The sequence below is a fragment of the Vulpes lagopus genome, chromosome 7 (assembly GCF_018345385.1).
Source record: "Vulpes lagopus strain Blue_001 chromosome 7, ASM1834538v1, whole genome shotgun sequence".
NCBI lineage: Eukaryota > Metazoa > Chordata > Mammalia > Carnivora > Canidae > Vulpes > Vulpes lagopus.
Window position 1 is genome coordinate 94207407 of NC_054830.1, and position 21366 is coordinate 94228772.

The 21366-nt window shown below is 36.5% G+C and overlaps 1 protein-coding gene across 3 annotated transcripts in view; it reads right to left on the reverse strand.

Annotated features, from left to right (window-relative positions):
- The window catches only part of ADAMTSL1 (ADAMTS like 1), an 882039-nt gene that overhangs the window by 292974 nt on the left and 567699 nt on the right, over window positions 1–21366 (reverse strand). The gene's annotated exons all lie outside the window — the stretch shown is intronic.

A 21366-nucleotide genomic window follows, 5' to 3' on the forward strand; every position in this document is an offset into this window, starting at 1 on the left:
TTATATCTTAATTTCTTTCGCAACACAGCAGAGCAGAAAGGTTTGGACTTCTCAGATGGGAGCAAGGCTGTGATAGAGGGGTCTCTCTGAGACTAGGTTTCCTTTTGTTCAGATGAGAGGTAATAATACTACTCAGCCCTCAAGGTCACTGTGAGAATTTCCTGGGCTTATGTCAGCTAAATACTGGCATAATGAAGACAGTACATGGTAGCTATTACTATGATTATTCAATGAAGCCACTGAAGAGAAAAAGCTGGAGAATAATGAGATCCTCTGAATTTAAATTTTAAATCACATTGGCAGAGACCAGTGGAAAATAAAAATGTTTTAAATGTATATTTTATAAAGGGCATTTTAAAATTAAAACTATAACTCATGATGGCTATTATCTAAAACACGATACATTTTAGTGAAAGCAAATGATACTCAACTTTAAAAAGGCAAGCATCACCTATCCCTTGAAAAGGCTTTTGGATACATTTATTTCATTCTCCACATGTTCAGATTAGGATTTACTATGGGATATTATAGAATATCTATTTATTGGGACACCTGGATGCCTCAGTCATTTAAGCATTTGCCTTCAGCTCAAGTCATGACCAAGGGTCCTGGGATTGAGCCCCACATAGGGCTCCTTGCTCAGTGGGGAGCCTGCTTCTCCCTCTGCTTCTGCCCCTCCTCCTGCTGGTGCTTTCTCTCTCTCTCTCTCAGATAAGTAAATAAAATCTTTTTTTAAAAAGAATCCATGTGTTGAAAGGTTTTAACTATAATTTTTAAAAATCTCAAATAGAGGCTTGGATGTGGCCTTTAGCATGTCTTGGTTACTACATCATAATTTTTGAGGGTTCTACATAGAATAAGGTTTCTTTCTCTGAAAACCTCTTTACATTTAAAGAAGCATTGTGAGGATAGTATTACTCTATTTCTTAAAATGGAATTCCTGACTTTTCCCCCCAAACTTTAGTGGTACCATTAAGTAGCGTATAAGATTTTATTTTTTTAAAATTTTTCTTTATTTATGATAGTCACACACACAGAGAGAGAGAGAGAGAGAGAGAGGGGCAGAGACATAGGCAGAGGGAGAAGCAGGCTCCATGCACTGGGAGCCCGATGTGGGATTCGATCCCGGGTCTCTAGGATCGCGCCCTGGGCCAAAGGAAGGCGCCAAACCGCTGTGCCACCCAGGGACCCGCATATAAGATTTTAATATTTGGAGCAGCATAAATTCTTTCTAGGCAAGATGGTGGATAAGCACTTAAACACTTACTTAAGATGAACATAAAATAGCTTAAAGTATAATATAATATCTCAAAGGTAGTTTACTGCTAGTATCATATATGTTCTTGGAGTGAATGAAACATAGTATTAAAGAAAAAATAATTTATAAATATAATACCCATCACTACCCAACGAGGCTTAAGTGATTTCAAATATTGCCTGAGAAAAGTGTATTTAAAATTCATTACTTATTAATTTTGTAAATGATAGGCAACAGTTTAAAATTGTTAAAGATCAATCAATAAGCATGTGTTATACTTTGTCTCTTGTGATAATTAGTTATTCATCATGAGAAATAAAACAAAAACCACACCCTACAAAACTATGTTATGAATCACACAACAGGTTAGTTGTATGTTGGTAACACAGATTCTCTGAATTTAAATGTTTTAATGCTAGCTCCTTTCAGACCATGTGTTCCAAAATAGGAGTGAAGACAGATTTTTAACAGTCACCTGTCACAGGCTCACATTAAAAACAAGACCACAACTTGTTTACAAATCCTACCAGTCTCTGCTTAGACCTCACTTACTTGCTTCTGTCTTGAAATAAACCTATGAATGAACATTGTCCGCCAGTCTACACATTCTCTTCCTAAAATTCCCCCATTTGAGCTACAACAGAGACTGTTAAAATAACCTGCTATCTATGATCAACATGTTTCCCTGGTGGCCGCTGTATGTGAGCTACCAGAGTAGAACTGATAGGTTAGTTAATAATGTTTATTTTTTGTTTGTTTTTGAAGGAGAGAAAGCCAGGAAGAGAGAGAGAGAACATGAGTGGGGGAGGCAGGGCAGAGGGAGAAGGAGAGAGGGAATCTCAAGCAGACTCCCCCATGAGTGCAGAATCTGACAGGGGACTTGATCTCATGACCCTGAGATCATGACCTGAGCCAAATTCAAGAGTTGGATGTTCAATCAACTGAGGCACTCCTTATTAATGATGTTGAAGTGTTTTCAGTTGCATCATACCTGTCATCCCAAGAATCACCTGATTTCTCAGTAATACAAAAGAAAGCAGAAAGTTGGGGTAAGTTGTTTAGAATGTTCACCAACCCCTCTCATAATTAACCTTTTCCTCCCTTTTCTAGAAATGAAAGTGAATCAGCTGTAAGGGAATTACAGGGTCAGGCTGAATGACCTCTGCATTGAAGTCATGAGAGTAGTATATAATTAAGAGACTTCTTAGTATGAACCAGAGATCATTTTCTGCATTTATCCAATTCTGAGAGGAGTGTCAGTTATATTTTTAAATTGATGTTACATAGTCTTAGTACAGACATAAAACTGCAGAACCTCTTAGAGTCCCTTCTATTCAACCAAATGTGTTGAGTCTTCCCATCTTTACTATAATAAATAAGGCTCAAAGGCACTCAAAGGTAAAATAAGTAAAAAGTTAAAATATTAACACTTTTAGGTTTTTTTTTTCTTCTGTAACACAGTCAACAGAGAATCAAGGAGCAGACTGATGGTCCTGTTCTCAACCGACCTGTAGCTAACAGCTGCAAGAGTACCTTTTATAGATATTATAAACTTTCACAACTGGAGAAATGTCTCTAAGAAAAATAAATGCTCGGGAATACTTTTATTCATTTTTATCATCACTGTCTTTTCTTCCACCCATATTTTTGTAGAGGTGGGAAAATACATTTTGCTAAATTGAGAATGTACTTAAAACCTGGAGTTCAGAGCTGGAAACTGAACTTGAACCTTTTTAATGTTTTAGTTTATTTGTACTTGGCAAAATGCAACTTCCTGTTTTAAGAAAAAGGACTTAAGAGGACTTATAAAACAGGTTCAGAAAGCTTCTTGGACATCAAATAGCTCTTACAAAATAACATTTTGATGATTTAAGTGTAAATGAATCAGAAACATATGAATCAAATTTCCCTTGAAATACACATGTTTAAAAATTAAGGGAAGAAGGATTTGGCAAAAGCTTCTTTGTTGAACCCAAAACATCTCAAGCATAGTTCAAGACCCTCATTGAACCCCTGATACATCTGGGATCACCCAGCTGCAGGAATGGAAACTCAAGCACAGTCATCACAGCTTCTTGTCCCACCAGTATGATCATAATAATTGCAACAGAACAGCTCTCATTTGTATAGAGATCCACCGTGTACAAAATTTTTAGTTTTTAATTATAATTTGGTTCAAGAGACCACCATCCTTCCTAATATTCTTAGAAATCAGATTTAGAAACTGATGTCCTAATTGCTTTGGAAAATATTTAATGTCTTATCCTGGGCATCCTCCTTGAAATATTAGCTTCTGGAAATATGCTTTATGATACCATAGGTCATCAGTGCTGCCCATGAGATGTGGTTTTCCTTAGGTTGTCCTGAATGTAGCATGTATTGGATATATGCAATGTGATTTTGTATATATAAAGCCTTAGTAGTAGAAATCATGAATTTTCAATGGGGATAATTAAAACAAAGAAGAAAACAAATCAATTACTTATATATTTATGCATTGAACCTGGCTTATAGATAGTAATGACACAAACAATGAAAATTACCAAAAATTCTAGTGGCTAACTGAACAAAACACATGTCCCTGGCAAAACACAAGAACCTGGCAAGAAACATGGTGTGAGAAGGATGCACTGGATTAAAGATCCTTCCCTTCCAGCCTCTCTTATGTCTCTAGAAATACCATCTAGTAGAAATGGAGGAAGAAAGAGCAATCGAACACTTTCCTTGGCCTTCTGTCTATTTCCAATTAACTGTCGTATGCTTGTGGATTGACAACTGTGTGTCAGGTTCCTGAGTTAGGACTTCCTCACTCTGAAAAAAATTTATTTTATTTTAAATAGTCAGATGATCCCATGAGTTACTGTATTTAGCCACTAATACAATATAATAGTTTTCCAAATTTTAAGCAGTCATTCTGAACCATAGCAGAATTTTCTCCTTTAAAAGCACAGAAATATAGTCTGACCTTTTATTTGCTCCTATTATAATTCATAAAGTCCATGGAGTTCTGCCATAGATGAATCCAATTCAAAACACTTTCTGGTTAATCAACTAGCCAGTGGGAAAGATAAGATGGATCCCAGATGTCCCCTGATGATGATAGGTGGATCAGATTACATTGTGGGATGAAAGAGAGTTAGGCTTTCCAGAGTTTACTCACTGGGTGAAATGTAAAAGATTCTATCTCAGCAGTTAAGGTGGGAGCGCCTGAAAGGCCTTTAAAATGGTTTTTGAAAAAATATACAGAAGATAGATTCAGTGTCAGGAGAAGCATGACTTTTTCTGTATTTTCTCTCTTTGTAAAGAAGACATTTTCTTTCCAGAGGGACATGTCTCTGCTTTACCTCTGTCCTTCATTGGTTGGCCTTCTCTGCTAATTTTTGCTGTTTCAGTGAACATATACAAGTGCCATATTCTGATTCTGTGGTTCTATTTACAGAGACACTATTCATACTTGGTAATATCAAGAAAACACTGCAAAGCGCATTTGGGTGGCCACATGAACTGTAGTAATGGGAAAAAAAAATCTTTGCTTCCTACTGTACTTCCCTATCTTGCCACTGTTCTTCTGAATCTTTTCTCTCTCCTTCACCCTGCCCTAAGCACTCACTCCTCATGAAAGTTGCTATGCAAGAAAACAGAGTTGCTTAGTAAGGCATTTGCTTCATTTGCCAGCAATTTGGGACTGCTATTCATGATAAAAACATAGATAGAAATTTCTCAGCTACTTGATGACTTTAGAGAATCTTACTAGTTCTAAGTTTTGCCCTTGAAATATTAGGAATTCTCAAAGTACATGGTAAAATAGAAAAAGATTACAAGTTTCCTTCACAATAAATGGATGGAGGCTCTGGAAAACATACTCCCAAAGCTCTCAAATCTCTTAGCACACTTAAATAGATGGCAGGCTGCCTCGTTTATATATTTTTGTCTCTATTACTTGGCTTTCTGCTTCTTTTATTCAAAGTTAAAGTGAAAATGGTATCTCCCCTGTCAGGTAAGTATAGAGAGAGCCCCGATGTCTATTGACTGATGAATGGATAAAGGAGTGGTTGTGTGTGTGTGTGTGTGTGTGTGTGTGTGTGTGTGTGTATACAATGGAATATTATTCAGCCATGAAAAAGAATGAAATCTTGCCATTTGCAATGATGCAAATGGAGCTAGAGGGTATTATGCTAAGTGAAATAAGTCGTCAGAGAAAGGCAAATACCATATGACCTCACTCATATGTGGAATTTAAGAAAGAAAACAGATGGACATATGGGAAGGGGGGGAAATAGGAGAGAGGAAAACAAGTCATAAGTGACTCTTTATAATAGAGAAAAAGCTGAGGGTTGATGGAGAGAGGTGGGTAGGGGATGGGCTAGATGAGTGATAGGTATTAAAGAGGGCACTTATTGTGAATGAGCACTGTGTGTTGTATGTAAGTGATAAATCTCTGAATTCTACTCCAGAAACCAATATTGCACTGTATATTAACAAACTTTAAATGAAATAAAATATAAAAATTAAAATTACAAAGATAATCATAAGGAAACACATAAAAAACCCAGAGTTACGGTGAAATACCATAAAAAAATATGAAATACCATCTCACATGGTACTGAAACATAACCAATGTTTCAGTTTTTATTTCCAACTCAGATTCCTCTCCTGAGCTTCAGGCTTTAATATACAAGGGCTTCCTTAGCATCTGGATGTTGAGGACATCACAAACTCCCTATGTCCAAATCTGAACCCCTGATCCTTTTCCTCTGCCCAAATCTGTTCCCTCCCCAGATCCTGCCCAGTCACAGTCAACTCTACCCTTTTCTCAGGTTCTCAAACTTGAGGATGCATCAGAGTCATCTGGAGGGCTTGTGAAAAACCCAAGGTTGCAGAGGCTCACCCTCCAGAGTTTCTGATTTAGTAGATCTGGGGTGAGGCCCAAGAATATGCATTTCTAACAAGTTCCCTGGGGATTCTGGTGTTACTAGTTTGATGACCATGCTTTATGACCCACTGCCTTAGAGTCATCCTTGACACATCTAATCCATTCGGAAAGATTGCTTATATAGACAAAGTGTGCAGAATCTGACCACAACCCAGTCTGAACTACCATCATGTTACCTGTACTACCACCATAGTCTCTCCTAACTAATCACCTGTCTTCTGCCCTTGCTCTCTTAGAGACTTTTGCCAATGCAGCAGCCAGAATGAGCTTATTAAAGCATAAAGCACATTGTGTAAACTTTCTGCTACAACTTTGTAATGGCTCCCCACTTCACTCAGCTAAAAGACAAAATCTTCATCTCGGATGGAGGTGAAGATCTGGCCCCATCACCTCCTATTGTCTTCATTACTCACCTGGCTCCAGCCACACTGGATTCCAGCTCTCTCTTGGACACTACAGGAATGCTCTTACCCTAGGACACAAGCCTTATCTACTCTCTCTGCCTGGCATTTTCTTTGCTCAGATTCCAAATGGATAATTACCTCACCTCCATCAAGTTTTTGCTCACATATCATCTTCTCAAATAGACCTAAACCCAGTACTCTCTGTAAAACTGCAATATCCCCTCCCACTACTGATTCCGATTCCTCTTTCTCCTCTCAACTTTGGTCTTTTTTTTTCATCACACTTAATCACATTCAAGTATGCCATATAATTTACTTCTTTATCATGCTCATTTTTAATTGCCTGTCTCATTCCACTAAAGCATAAGTTCCAGAAGGACAGGAATCTTTGACTGGCTCACTCTTATATACGAGGACTCAAGTATTTGTTGAAAGAATGAGTGTCTAACATTAAATAAATGGAACAGAGGTGCTATTTTTCATTGTAGAAACTCCACTTCTATTTTTTCAAATCTTGCAGGAAATCTAATTCTTGTTGGCTTTCTCATTCATGGGACATCTAATTTTTTTCTTTAAAATACAAATGTACAAGAATACTTGTGCATTTCAGACACTAGGAAAAGTGAGTAGGGATTCTAGCCTGTTTTCTGAATAGGCAGATTGATATTTCCTCCTCCACATAAACAAATTTAACAAGGTAATATTAAGAAACATAAAATGTGCTGAAATTATTTATTATTCAATAAATAGCCAGACATTTGTAAATTTTATATAGCACTCCATGTTATATGCATGCACTATAAAGTGCTAATGTTAAGGTATCAAGCTTTATCCCCCCAAATTTTGGCCACCTGCTTATAGTAACATCAACATCGTCATCAAAAGCATTTATTTGTAAAAGACTGTTAGCTGCTACGTAAAATGAAATTAAACAGACATCCCTGCCCTGTCTAGACAGTCTGTATGGAGACAATTCTATTATATTTCAAGAGCATAATATTTAAATCTCTAACACATCATTGTGAGTGCAAAGAACAGAAAATGGGGTCGATTCTGGAGGGTGGTGCTATAGTAGGTAGAGGCCATTCTTGGCTCATTCTTCCTCCTTTTTGAAAATGCCAACAGACTTTCTTGGGACACTAGACTTTCATATATACAAGATATATTTTTAAAGTCCTTGTTTTTGTTCTCTTTTTTTTCCTAGTGTAAAAGATTTGCAGATTTTCTTTATTCCCCTTCCAAACTGTCAACACTCTTGGAAAATCATATATTTAAGGGAAATACATCCCTACAAAAATTAATCATTAACCATTTTAATGCTTTACTATGGATCAGGTTTATGCTCCATAAAAGAACATCTTTACAGATTTGTGACCCTGTAAAATAATATGGAACTCTCTAGTTTATTCAAGCTTTGGGTGTGCCCTATTCTATGCCTACTAAGTGAATACTGGTTACAGGTATATAAAATAGCTCTAAACTATTCCAGTGTGTTATTCAGGTCCAGACATAAGAGATTCAAAATGTATGATATAATAAATCATTAACCACACCCTACTTACTCGATTAGAGCTTGTTATCTGAAAACAAATGCTTTGCCTGGCTAGTTTTTAATGACTCCAGGCATCGGAGAGCTGATCTAAGTAAAAACATTTAAAACATTTAGTTTTAAAAGTTCATTTTTTTTCCTTTGGGTAGCTTTTATTTCAGTGCTTTTATTTTTTCTTCTTTGAACAATGCAGACTCTTGGAATCCAATTCCCCAGAGGTATTTGTAGGACTGGTTGTAGTTTGTCATGTTAGACTCTTAAATTCTCTCAATTTTGAAAATATTCATTCCTTGAGGCCTTTTATTATTTTTAGTCCCTTTCTTTGAATTAGCTCCAATTTAGCAGTATCTTTTCTTAAATCAGCATTTCTCCCTTTTTACTATTTTTTATCGTTTAAAATAAATGTCCTCCCCCACCCCTTCTAAATTAGCATATTTTAAGTGGCAATTTGTAATCTTTTTTAGAACATGGCAGACAATTTCATTTTATAAACACACAATTACATAGTTTTTGTTGTTGTTATTTTCAGATGGCATTTACCAAAATATCTGTGGTAGAGAGTCAGATCTAGAGGAAAAACTAGTACAAGGGGAACATTTTAGCAGGTAAATACCTAAACTGTTACTATTGCTCAGGCCTGTTGTGTAACAATTTCACTATGTTTCTATTTATTGCAAAAGGTAATAAAGCTTGACATATTACAAAGGACAAAATATGAAGACCGAAATTGTCTTCTGGAGCATGTGGTGCTTATGCCAGTCACTTGAAAGAAGAATGGAAAAAGACACTGTCTAGAGCAATTCAAAGATAAATTCCATGTTGGACAACTGAGAGGAGACCATCCCCCCCCCCAAAAAAGAGAGAGGAGACCCCAGCATTCTCGCTTCACCTTCTCTTCACAGTCTCTAACAAACCACCTGATGTTGCCTGCCAGCTTTGCTTCATTTTGGCTGTCACTGAATCCTGACAGCTGTCTGGTTTTTCTAGCACTGCATCTAATCACCCAATCCTTTTTGGAGGCAGGTAACACAGTACTGTGAACGACTTGATGCCTCTGGGCACTCTTTAGGTAAGGACATAGAAGTTGTTTGCTATCTTTTCCCAGTTCCCTTTCTAAATTTCCTTCCTTTTTCCCTTTCTTTTTTCCTAGGGGCCTAGGACCAACATGTGCCACTAATTATATCTCTGCCCTCTCTCCTATCCCAGGTTCCTTTTTACCCTGCCCAAAAGGACAGGTCCATCATTGCTCTTATAATGATTCTCTTGTCAAATTCCCATTACAGCCATTGATATTGGATTGTTGGGTTCCATTTTCAGAACACAGTGAAAGGAGTCAGCTCCTAAACAAAAGGGAAAAGTTTATCTCTGCCTAGGGTCTCCAGATTTACACTGGTCAAAAGGAGGCTGGTACTGTCATATGATAGTTTTGTGGGTAAATGGGACATAAATGGGTTAATACAAGTAAAACATTTAAATCTATATGGGCTCATAGTAAGTACTCAACAAATGTATGGTATTGCTATTATTCTAATACCACAGAATGAGAAACGATTCATGAGCTACCCAGCTCTGGGGGGCCTTCAGAGGGACCTCAGACTGCTTTTTTTTTTCATCCAGGTTTGCCTTTCCCATTGTCTTGCTGCCTCTAAAACTACTTTATTCAGTTATTTAAACATCATTTTAATTAAAGTGACTTATCTGAATGCCTTAACATATGAATCTAATCAAACAATATCATGTGCCAAATTTACTGGGTTATAAGTTTAATGGATGACAACACTCAACTTTGTTCCTATGTGCTCATACTTCTTAGTTTGTTGATCTTGGACCATGGACATATTTTAAGAAACCAAAAAGGAATTAGAGAAATATATTTTCTGACCCCTAAAACCTAGTGTTTTCAGGTTGTCCTTTGAAACTTAAAGCATGGTCTCTCAGCACCAGCCTCATCCTGAAGAGCATGTTGCTCCAATGTGGATTTTCCTGTCCTCTGTCTGTAAAACTTCCATTTCCTTCAGTGGGCAGCAGTAGGTAAAAGTAAAGAAGGATGCAAATAGATTCAACTTATCTAGAGTAGTTTTGGATGAAAAATGCTGCTTTCTACTTAGTCATTCCCAATGACTATTAATTATGTATATTCAAAAAACATAAAGACACTTGTCAAATACCAGGCTACAGGAAAAAGTCAGATATACTCCTTGCCTTTGTGATGCTTACCATTTAAAGGAGGATGGTAGGTACCGAGGCTATACATCAAGTTATAGGATTACAGGAAGAGTAGCAGCCAATTCAGAATTAGAAGATAATTTCTAGACAGAGATGACCACCCTTCCTATTTTGTTTTCCTTTAAAAAAAAAGATTCTATTTATTTATGTGAGAGATGGAGAGAAAGCACCAGCAGGGAAAGAGGGATATGGAAAAGCAGACTCCCTGCTGAGCAGGGAGCCTGATGCAGGGCTCAACCCTGGGACCCCAGGACCAGAGCTTAATTGACTGAGCCACCCAAGTACCCCATATTTTGTTTCCCTTTAAGCCTGAATCTGGACAAGGCAGTGAGGGAAAGAGCCATGGAAATGCTTTCTTACACTGCACACCGTCAATATAATTTAGAACTTTTTCAGTCTATTTTTTCCTGTTCAGTGTGGTATGGTAATGCCACAAATACCTCAGCAGGTTTCTGCAGGAGCTGACCAAGCTCCACTCTTCTAGAGCTTCAGTTCTACCAATTCTCTCCAACCTCCCAACACTTTATATTTGAATGTCCACCATTCCCTCAGTGCTGAGTTCCTTAGCTAAGTTTATTCAATATGGCTTCCATATTCACCTGGCTGACACCTTGAGGCTCAAGTATTGCATCCTGGTCATCTTCTTCAACAGCTCCTTAATCCTCAGCCTGTGCAAGACAACTCCCTCTGTGATGCTATAGCACCCTGTATGCACTTTCATTCTTGGACTTACCACCTTGTATTTAATCTTGGTTTACTAAGGGCCTACTGTGAGCCTGGCACAAAATTTATGCCAAATCCCTGATTGGATTAAGGGACTTCTAGATGCAACAACATGGAGTAGTAGATACTTTGAGGAAGCTTCCTCCTACAGAACACCTAAAAAATACTACAGTTCATAAAAATAAAATTTAAAAAAAATATTAAATGGACAGCTGAGTTAGCAAGGAGTTTTCCTCAGAGACAAAGACAATGAGAAAGCATGAATCCAGAGAGGAAATTGATGGATATCCTAAAGGGATCTGCTGGTTTCCTGGTGGTTTGGAGCTTTCCACTTCCATAGCCTATAAGAGCAGAGTACAGGGGATAACATCTCTGGACTACAAATTGTGGAAGAGGGTCAAGGTCTCCCTCCAATGCCAAGACCCTAAGACAAAAGCCTCAGAGAAAGAGTAAACTAGGAAAAGGGGGGGGGGGGGGACCTATTTAGTTTTTGCAAAAGGCTAAACTATGGAGATAATAAAAAAATCAGTGGTTTCTGGGTTATGAAGAATGGAGTGACGGGTAAAGCATAGGGATTTTTGATGTACTGTAACTTCTCTGTATGATACTACAATGGTAGACATATAAAATTATACATTTGCTCAAACCATAGAATATACAACGTGAAGAGTAAACCGTAATGTAAGCTGTGGAACTTTGGGTGATTATATGTCAATGTAGGTAAATTGATTGTAATAAATGCTAAATAAGTAAATAAATAGTAATAAATGCATTCCCACTCCAGTGGGGTATGTTGATAGTCAGGAAGGCTATGCTCATGGTGGACAGAAGCACATGGGAAACTTAAGTACTTTCTGCTTAATTTTGCCACAAACCTAAAACTTCTGTGAACAATGGAGTTTATTTATTTATTTTTATTTTTTTTTCAATGGAGTTTATTTTAAAAAAATAAAATAAAATGGGATGAGATTAACAAAACAAAAGCACTCAGCTTCACAGAGAAAAATAATAAGGAATCTGGCCAGTGAGGGATGGGGTAAAAGTCTCCTACAGAATTCCTAATAACAGGACTCAAGAGAATTTGGGACACAATTCACACAGAGTGGACCTTGAAGAACTTTGTTTAAAGTTGTCTTGATTCATACTGATCACCACCCCATTCCAACTTCATCTCCCTCAAAAGAAAATATAAGTTCTCCCAGGAAGTATACATACTAACCCACGCTATAAGAAAAGCTGTCCTAAATTCCAGCAATCATGAAAGCACATAGAAATATCAAAAAAACACATGAGGAAACAAGGTGGCAAAAATAAGAGGAGATGAAAAAATAAGAAAGGAGAAAAGGAGATGGCAAAAATAAGAAAACACAAAGAATTCATATGGTAAAATGGTCAGATACAGAATACAAAGTCAAATTTAATATGCTTAAGGAAAATTCTTAAAAAGAATGTTAAAAAGGAATGTACACAAATGAAATATACAGAAAGGCTTTGGAAACTTCATAAATGGAACAAAAAGCGTATTAGAGAGTAAGGGAGATACATGTTAAATGAAGGAAGAGTTGAAATGACAGAAGACACAATGCAGAGAAGCAAAGATATACAAAGTGTGAGAAAACTACTTTCAAAGAATTTTCTTGGAAAAATAATTTCAAATAACTAAAAATACAAATCCCACACCAGAAAGTCCAATGAAAATCACACAGGATAAATAAGTGGTGATATTAATCAGCTAACTTCAGATTACCAGTGATAAAGGTAAAATTATAAAAGCAGTAACAGAACAAAGGAAGAGCAATTCGAATGACAATTGGCATCTCAACAGCAACTGAAGGTCAATGCACACTTCTTCAAAGTGTTAAGGGGAGATCATGATTTTCACAGTAAAAGTAATATTTAAGAGAACTAAATACAGATATTTTACACAAACAACAAGAAAACCAAATTCACTATTTCCATTGAACCCTCTCTGAAAGAACTTATAAAGGATGTACTCCAGACAAAAAAAGATGAGCCTTGAATATCTAGGATTTAAGAAAGAATAGGGATCAAAGAAAATGGAAAATTTCAAATATATCTAAATAAACCGTGACCATATAAAGCATCTAATCTGTGGTGTTAATAAAGATAGGCTGACTATATAAAGCATTGACTATATAAAATATCTAACCTGTGGGGTTAATAAAAACAGAGCCCAAACATTTGACAACAAAGGCATGTAAATTTGAAAGAGGGTAATTAGAGTTAAAATGTTATAAAAGACCTAAATTGTTTGATAGGCAGGTACAGATACTACTTTAGCCTTTCAGTATGCATATTGAGATTTAGGAAGAATGCCACTAAGAATGGCAATGGATATATGACTTTAAAACCAATAGACAGAAAAGTATAACAAAAAAGTCTCAATAGTTCAAAGAAGGTAAAAAGGAAAAAAAGAAATATTAAAGTGTGGAGGCCGAGAAAAATCAAGGCCATTCCACCTCAAGTTCAGTGTTAGCACAAGTACAGCCATCCCAGGCCCCTGTGAATAAGAGCTGAAATTTACATTACTTCAGTTACAGGAAGAAAACAGTTTACAGCTTAACATCCTAGAAAGCCCCTATTAGAATAAGAACAGAGCTCAATGCTCTTGAAAGCCCCATATCAAAATGTAAACAGAAGTTGAGAAATTCCTCCATCCCTTCTGAAAATCCCCTAGACCAGCCTATAAAAAACCAAGCTGTAACCTACTTCGGGGTCCAAGTCCCTGCTCCACTGTGTCGGGTATACTTGGACCCAAACTCGAGCTTGAGCTTGCTAATAAACCCTCGTGTGCTTGCATCGGTGTCCGCTCCTTGGTGGTTTCTCGGACTCACAATCTTGGGCACAACAAAAGTACGAACTAGAGATCCCAAAATAAGTTGATAGAAATAATTCCAATTTTATCATTAATCATAGTAAATGCAAACAGAGTGAAGAAAGCAAAGATTACCAGATTGCAATAAAAAAAATGTTTGCATGAGATTTTCATAAACTTAACTATAAAGATACATTGAAAGTAAAAGAATAGAAAATGATATATGAAATATATCTAACATAATGAAAAGTAGACTAGCTATAACAGTATCAGACAAAACAGATTTTGAGGCAAAAACATTACTACTGATAAATATGGTTACTACATTATGAATAAATGTTAAATTCCCTAGGAAGATAAAACCATTTTAAAATGCTTATATATGTAATAAGACATGTTTGAATTGGTCCAAGCAGATCACAAGGTGAAACTGGCAAATTAACCAATGAAGTAGAATATTACAAAAATCCTTCACTCCAGGTTAAGAAAATCATTAAAATAAAGGATTTGAAAAACACATTCAAAATTCTTGATTGATATATATGGAAGAGATATATATTACAAAATATATATTACATCTCCAGATCAAGGGCTACATATTCTTCCCAACAACACATGGATATTAGTCATAAAGCAAATCTCAACAAACTTCAAAGAAGTTTAGTAAAAAAATTACTTTTAACAAAATTACAATATAATTGTTAGAGAACAATAAAGATGATTTTAAAACTGCCACCATATATTTGGAAGTTAGTAGACTTGTAAATAACTTTCAAATTTCCATTATTTTTGCTTCAGGTTATAAATACCTGGGACTTTATCATGAAATTCCCTTTATTGCACTGTGGGAAGCAACCAGAGCAGTATTTGGTTGAACATTTATAAAGGAAAAACAAGAGAGTCTGAAATTTAAGATGATGAATATCAAACCTAAGGAATTAGGGAAAATACAATAAAATAAATCCAAAGAAAGCAGATGAAATATAAATGATACAAATGCAAATGATACGAAGACCAATGAAACAGAAAATACAGAAGCCCAACAAAGCCAAAGATTGGCCACTTGAAAAGATGAATAAAATAGATAATTTCTGAAAACTTTATTAAATGGCAAGATGAAGAAAACAGAAATCCCAAACAAACACTATTATAGATCCAAAAAGGGAGAGGGCTGCAGACCCAGTTAAGAGTTAAAAAGATGGTAACAGAAAAGCATGAGCAGCTTCAGGCCACCAAATTTGAAAATTTTGTCTTAGGCAAAAACCATTCAAGAGGGAAAAAAAACATTCAAGAAAAAAGAGAAATAATAACAATAAAAATAAATATTTATGTAGTATTTACAGTGGACAGAGCACTGTCGTATGTGGATTACGTATATCAACTCATTTGTCCTCATGAACCTCCCGTGTGTTCCATTTTATAGCTAGGACAACTTAGGCATCCTGAAGTTAAATGTGTTTTACAGAGTTAATAACTCAATGTTGAGACTGAACATGACTAGCGTGGCCCCAACGTTCATTCTTTTTACTACCAGGCTCTTCTTCATATAGCCCTTAAAGAAACTCAATCAATGATTAAAAATCTTCTCACAAAGAAAAAAGTCTTGCTCATGACTTTACAAGCAAAGTCTACTAGACATGAAAGGAACAGACAATCACAGTCTAAAATAAAGTCTTCCAAAGACTAGAAAAAGAGAAAACACTTCCTAATTCATTTTATCAAAACCAGATAAGGATTGTATATGAAAGAAAATTACTCATAAACATACATGCAAAAGACCTGAACAAAACATTAGCAAACCCAAACCAGACGTATGCAAAATGTATAATATATTTGACTGAGTTGGGTATATTCCAGACATACACCCGCAAGATTAGACAAAAGTTAAAGTCATATAATATCAAGCATTGGCAAGGATATGGAACCAAAAGAACATGTGTAATTGTTGTGGGCTGAGAACTGAAACAATTACTGCAGAAAACTGTGGCATTGCTTTAAGTTTGAACAACCACCATCTTGTTTTGTATTTTCTGCTTACTCTGGCATTTCTTTACTACCTTTTCCTTTCTTCTCTAACTTATTTTAAGTTGGCAGAACTTTATTCTCTTTATTTTCTAGCATTTCTTCTGCTAGTTTGGAAATTATAGATTGTATTTCCATTCTTTTGATGGATTCTTAAATTTTTTTAATAACCAACTTGAATTTTGTAAAATCTCACTTTATTTGGTGTTTCTATCCTTTCAAATACAACAAAGATCTTCATTTATACTAAACACTGCAATACTGTTAATATACAAACATTAAATGGAAACAAAGTTGTGTTCAATAGTTGGTTTACTGACTATATTCACTCTTTTTTTTTTTTTTTAAGATTTTATGTATTTATTGAGAAAAAGAGAGAGCACCAGCAAGTGGGTGGGAGAGGCAGAGGGAGGAGAGGCACACTTCCTTCTGATCAGGGAGCTAATGCAGGGCTAGATCCCAGGACCCCAGGATCACGAGCAGCCAAAGGCAGATGCTTAACCAACTGAACCACCCAGGCGCTCCATGACTGTATTCAATTTCTATTGCTACCTTAACCATTAACATAAACGTAGGTGTTTAAAACACTAATTATCTCACAATTCTGGAAAACAGAAGTCCGGGTAGAGTATGGCTGACTGGGCCCCTAGCTTACCTAGAGTTTCTTTCTCAAGGCTAAAAAGAAGGTGTTGGAAAGGCTAAATTGCTTTCTGAAGCCAGGAGATGAACCCACTTCTAAGTTCATTGGGGTTTTGAGCCAAATTCAGTTCTTTGGGGTTGTAAGACAGAAGTCCCTCTTTCCTTGCTAGTTGCCAGCTAGAGGCCAACACTCTCCTCGAGGCCTCTCTATGGTCCTTGACCATGGCCCCCTCCATTTCAGAGCCAGTAATAGTGCATGAAAGCCTTCTTCTGCTGGCAGTCTCTCTAACTTCTTTTGTAATATATTTTCTGCCTCCAGATGTTGAAAGTTCTCTGCTTGTAAGGTGTCATGTGATTAGATTAGGCCCACCTGGATAATTCAGGCTACTCTTCTTAAGGTCTATAACCTTAATTACTTTGGTAAATTCCTTTTGCTATTTAATATAATACATATTCACAAGTTAAAGGGATTAGAGCATGGGTTTATTGGGGAACCCTTCTGCCTACCACCACCTTAGTTATAGCTGCCAGGATAGGTTAGATGAATTTTTTTTTAAGATTTTATTTATTTATTTGAGAAAGAGAGAGAGAAAGAATGTGCAAGGGTAAGCACAAGTGGGAGAGGGGCAGACGGAATCTCAAGTGGGTTCCTCGCTGAGCAGGGAGCTTGATGCTGGGCTTGTTCCCAGGATCCCGAGATCATGACCTGAGCCAAAGGCAGATGCTTAATTGACTGAGCCACCCAAGTGCCCCAGGTTAGGTGATTCTGAAAATGCAAACTATCTCCAAAATCTAATTGGCTTCCTTCAGCAAAGATTTCCTTCAATATTCATAGAATCTCTGACTCTACACCAGCTGTTATCCATGGGGAGAACTCAATGACCCAAACTGAGAGAGGATATATTATCTGACAGAACAGTGCTTCTCAAACTTTAATGTACAGACAAGTCATCTGAGGATCCCATTACAGTGAAGATTCTGATTCTGCAAACTTGGAATGGAACCTGGGATTCTTCCAGTTCTCACATGAGCCCAGCTGGGGCTGATGCTGCTGATCCCCAAACCACCCTTTGAGAAGCAAGGTTTTGGAACACATGGAAATGACCATGGACACTATGAAACTGACCCTTTATTGCTTCCTCCTGAAAATAATATACATCTCAACTCACATTTCAGTGGCCAAAGCTACTCATATATATGGTCCTGCCTAAATTTGAGGGGTTAGAAAAGTTCAATACTTCCATATGCTCATTAGGAATGGAAAACCAGGAATATTAGTAATGAAACATACATGCATACACAGATGCATTTTCACACCCCTTTGGGCTCATCCCTGTTTTCTTGTATGCTTGTATGATTTCTTAGAGTCCTCCTTTTTCTTTCTGAAGTTCATCCTGTAATAATTATTTTAGTGAAAACCCATGGGTAGTGAACTCTCTTGTCTTTGTATATCAAAACATGTCTTGGTTTTTGCCTATACTCTTGATAGATAGTTGAGGGTACCAAATTCTACACTGACACATCTTTTCCACTAGGACTTTAAAGATATTAACTCATTATATTTTGGACTCCATGTGATGGAGAAGTTTCTGCCATTAGTCTAATTTTCATCCCTTTATGGGTGATCTGTTGTTTCTCTGATAGCTTTCAGTATTTTCCCCTTTCCTTTCATGTCGGACTATTCTTCTGATGTTGGACTATGACATGTGTAGGTGTGTATTTTATTTTTTCTCTTCAGCACTTACATCGCAATTCAAGTCTGAAGACTCTTGTCCTCAAAATGTCCTTTCTGGAATATTTGAAATGTCATACCCCTATTCTCTTCTTTGGAGGCTCCTATTACATGCACATAGAGAGTGAATATTTTATCTGTTCTATATCTCTTATCATATCAGGTATCTGGAATTTTGAGCTGTATTTTGGGTAAGTTTCTAAATGTTACCTTCAAATTCACTAGTTATCTCTTTGTGTACAGTAGGGAATTTATGTCATCTACTGAGATTTTTATTTCAATTACAATATTCTTTTATTGTAAAATTTCTAATAGTTATTTTCTTTGTTCATCAATCTATTATTTCATTTTTACCTGATTTTCCCTTTCATTTCCTGTTTATTTTCAATAGTTATTTTTTTTAATGTGCTCCTTTTAAACACACACAGTCAATTCTCATTATTCATGGTGTTATTTTCTATCAAGTCAACATAAACACTGAATTAGAAAATACTATCATTGCTCACAGTTCCAATGAATCTTTGGTCACATTTTGGCCAACCAACCAATACATAATCTTGTTATATGTATGTTTCTGTTTAAAGACACCTTATTTAATATCTATTGACTCATTAACATTGAACTCCTAGCCAAGAGCATTATAACTCATGCCTGAACAAAGCTTATGTAACACATTTTCTCCATAAGGCACATCACACAGCCCTCTTATGCTTAGAAATACCAGCACTTCAGCACTATGCTTGGGGGTCATTTTAAAAATCACCATTAAAAAGCACAAAAATGTAAAAAATTTGCATTACGTAGACTGTGAAAAGGACACTTGTTTATAGTATGAGGGCTGAAACAAGAAGGCACCACCTCAGCTGGGAATGTGCTGGCTGGAAAACCGAAATTTTTTGCCACTCTGCACATGTCTGCAAATGACCAGGGATAAACTTTTAAAGAAACGGTGAATTCACGATTATTGGAATCCACAAATAATAAGGATCGGCTCTATCAATTTTAAAGTCTTTGTCAAACTGTTACATTTGTCAAGTTTTATTGGCAGGGAATATTAATTTTGTTGACTTTCTTGATATGGTTATTTAATGTGTTTTGGAATTTTTTGAAATTTTGAAATTTGAAATATTTGTAGACTTATTTTTAATGGAAATATTTTGCTTTTCTTTTTTTCCTCTTTGTCTTTGTCTGCTCTAAAAGGTTTTTTTTTTTTTTTTTTTAAGTTTTTTTATTATCTCCATGTCGTTCATACAGCTCCCAGTTCAGAAGCTGATTGTTATGCTGGAATTTTGAGTTTTAATCCATAATGAGAAAATTGCAAATCCAGAGAGCCAAAGTGTCCTTTGGTAGTTTAAGTCCATGATGTCCACTGGCCTCTCTAGATCTACTGTTTCAGATAAAGCTCTCATCCCAGGCAAAATGTCATTCTTTAAAACCAAACCAAAGTTGAGCTTTTGTCCACATAAAGAGGCCATCCAGGCTTCAGACATGAGGTTCTCTACCTGGCTTAGGTGCTCCTTCTCCTGTACAAGTAAATTTAGTCCTGGTTATCCCATAGGAGTTGAGCTGGGGCTAATCTTTGCTTATTTCTAATTATGAAGCCCAAATGCCTGTGGCATCAGCACTGCTCACCATCTTGCATGTATGTTCCACTTTTGGTCCACGGACATCTTAATCTTGCTTTTGAACTCTATGTCATTGGTTTTATCATTTTATAATTTATCTGACATTGTTACTTGTTTGGAAACAGAGGGAATAATAGCTTGATCTGAAATTCTCTTAGCTGTTTCCTTACATTTTTCTTTCACATTTTATTCTGCATGGATTGTAAATATCTGTATTTTTGTCTTTCTTGTCTTCCTGCCTCCAATTTCACTAAAACATTTGAGAATACACTGTCATATACAAATCTTTTTGTTGTCATGTGCTCCTTAGCATAATGTCATGTACAGAGTTAATAACTGAAGTTGAATGAAACTCATAGGAAAGTATACATCAGTTTATAAGAAACTCTTTTGGCAATTAGCTTTACAAAGCTATAACACAAATATATATAAGATGGATACATTTCTTCTCTAGAAATAAGCAGAAGCTTGAAGATCTCTTAGGAGGGATATTATGAAGCAGGGGGTTTCATACTCTTATTTTGTTGCAGAGCTATTTTCACTCATCCCCTCCAAGAATCTTATGTAAGATGCTAATCAATAAAGCAAGTAAGATGCCTTAGGGATGATGTTCATAGAAACCTGGCTGCTTAGCCTTCACCACCCAACAATGAGGTCAAGGTGGTTCCACAGAAAGTCGTCTGAAAATTGTTTCCAAATCCAGTCCTAAGGATCAAGAGGTTTGTCCAAATTGCATTTCAGGATCTATAACCATTCAAAGTAAATATTTCCTAGCAGTATTTTTTTTTAATTTTTATTTATTTATGATAGTCACACACACACACACACACAGAGAGAGAGAGAGAGAGAGAGAGAGAGAGAGAAAGAGAGAGGCAGAGGGAGAAGCAGGCTCCATGCACCGGGAGCCCAACGTGGGATTCGATCCCGGGTCTCCAGGATCGCGCCCTGGGCCAAAGGCAGGGGCCAAACCGCTGCGCCACCCAGGGATCCCCCTAGCAGTATTTTGAGGAAGAAAAAGAAAAATTAAAAAGTTATAAATTCCACTTTGTGAAATATGGTGATATATGATTTAAAATCTTTGGTTTAAGGGGATACTTGGGTGGTTCAGTGGTTGAACATTTGCCTTTGGCTCAGAGCATGATCCTGGAGTCCCAGGATCAAGTCCTACATTGGGGTCCCTGCATGGAACATGCTTCTCCCTCTGCCAATGTCTCTGCTTCTCCCTCTCTCTGTGTCTCTCATGAAGAAGTAAATAAAATCTTTGAAAAAATAAAATCTTCGGTTTGGGGAGGGCAGGAGTTTTGGTAATGAATATATTGCTTGGGAAAAGGAGAATGGCACATTATAGGACATTGTTGTTGAATGAGCTCTGAAGCACATTTGTTTGACAAGGATGTGAACACATAATGCTTCCCTTGC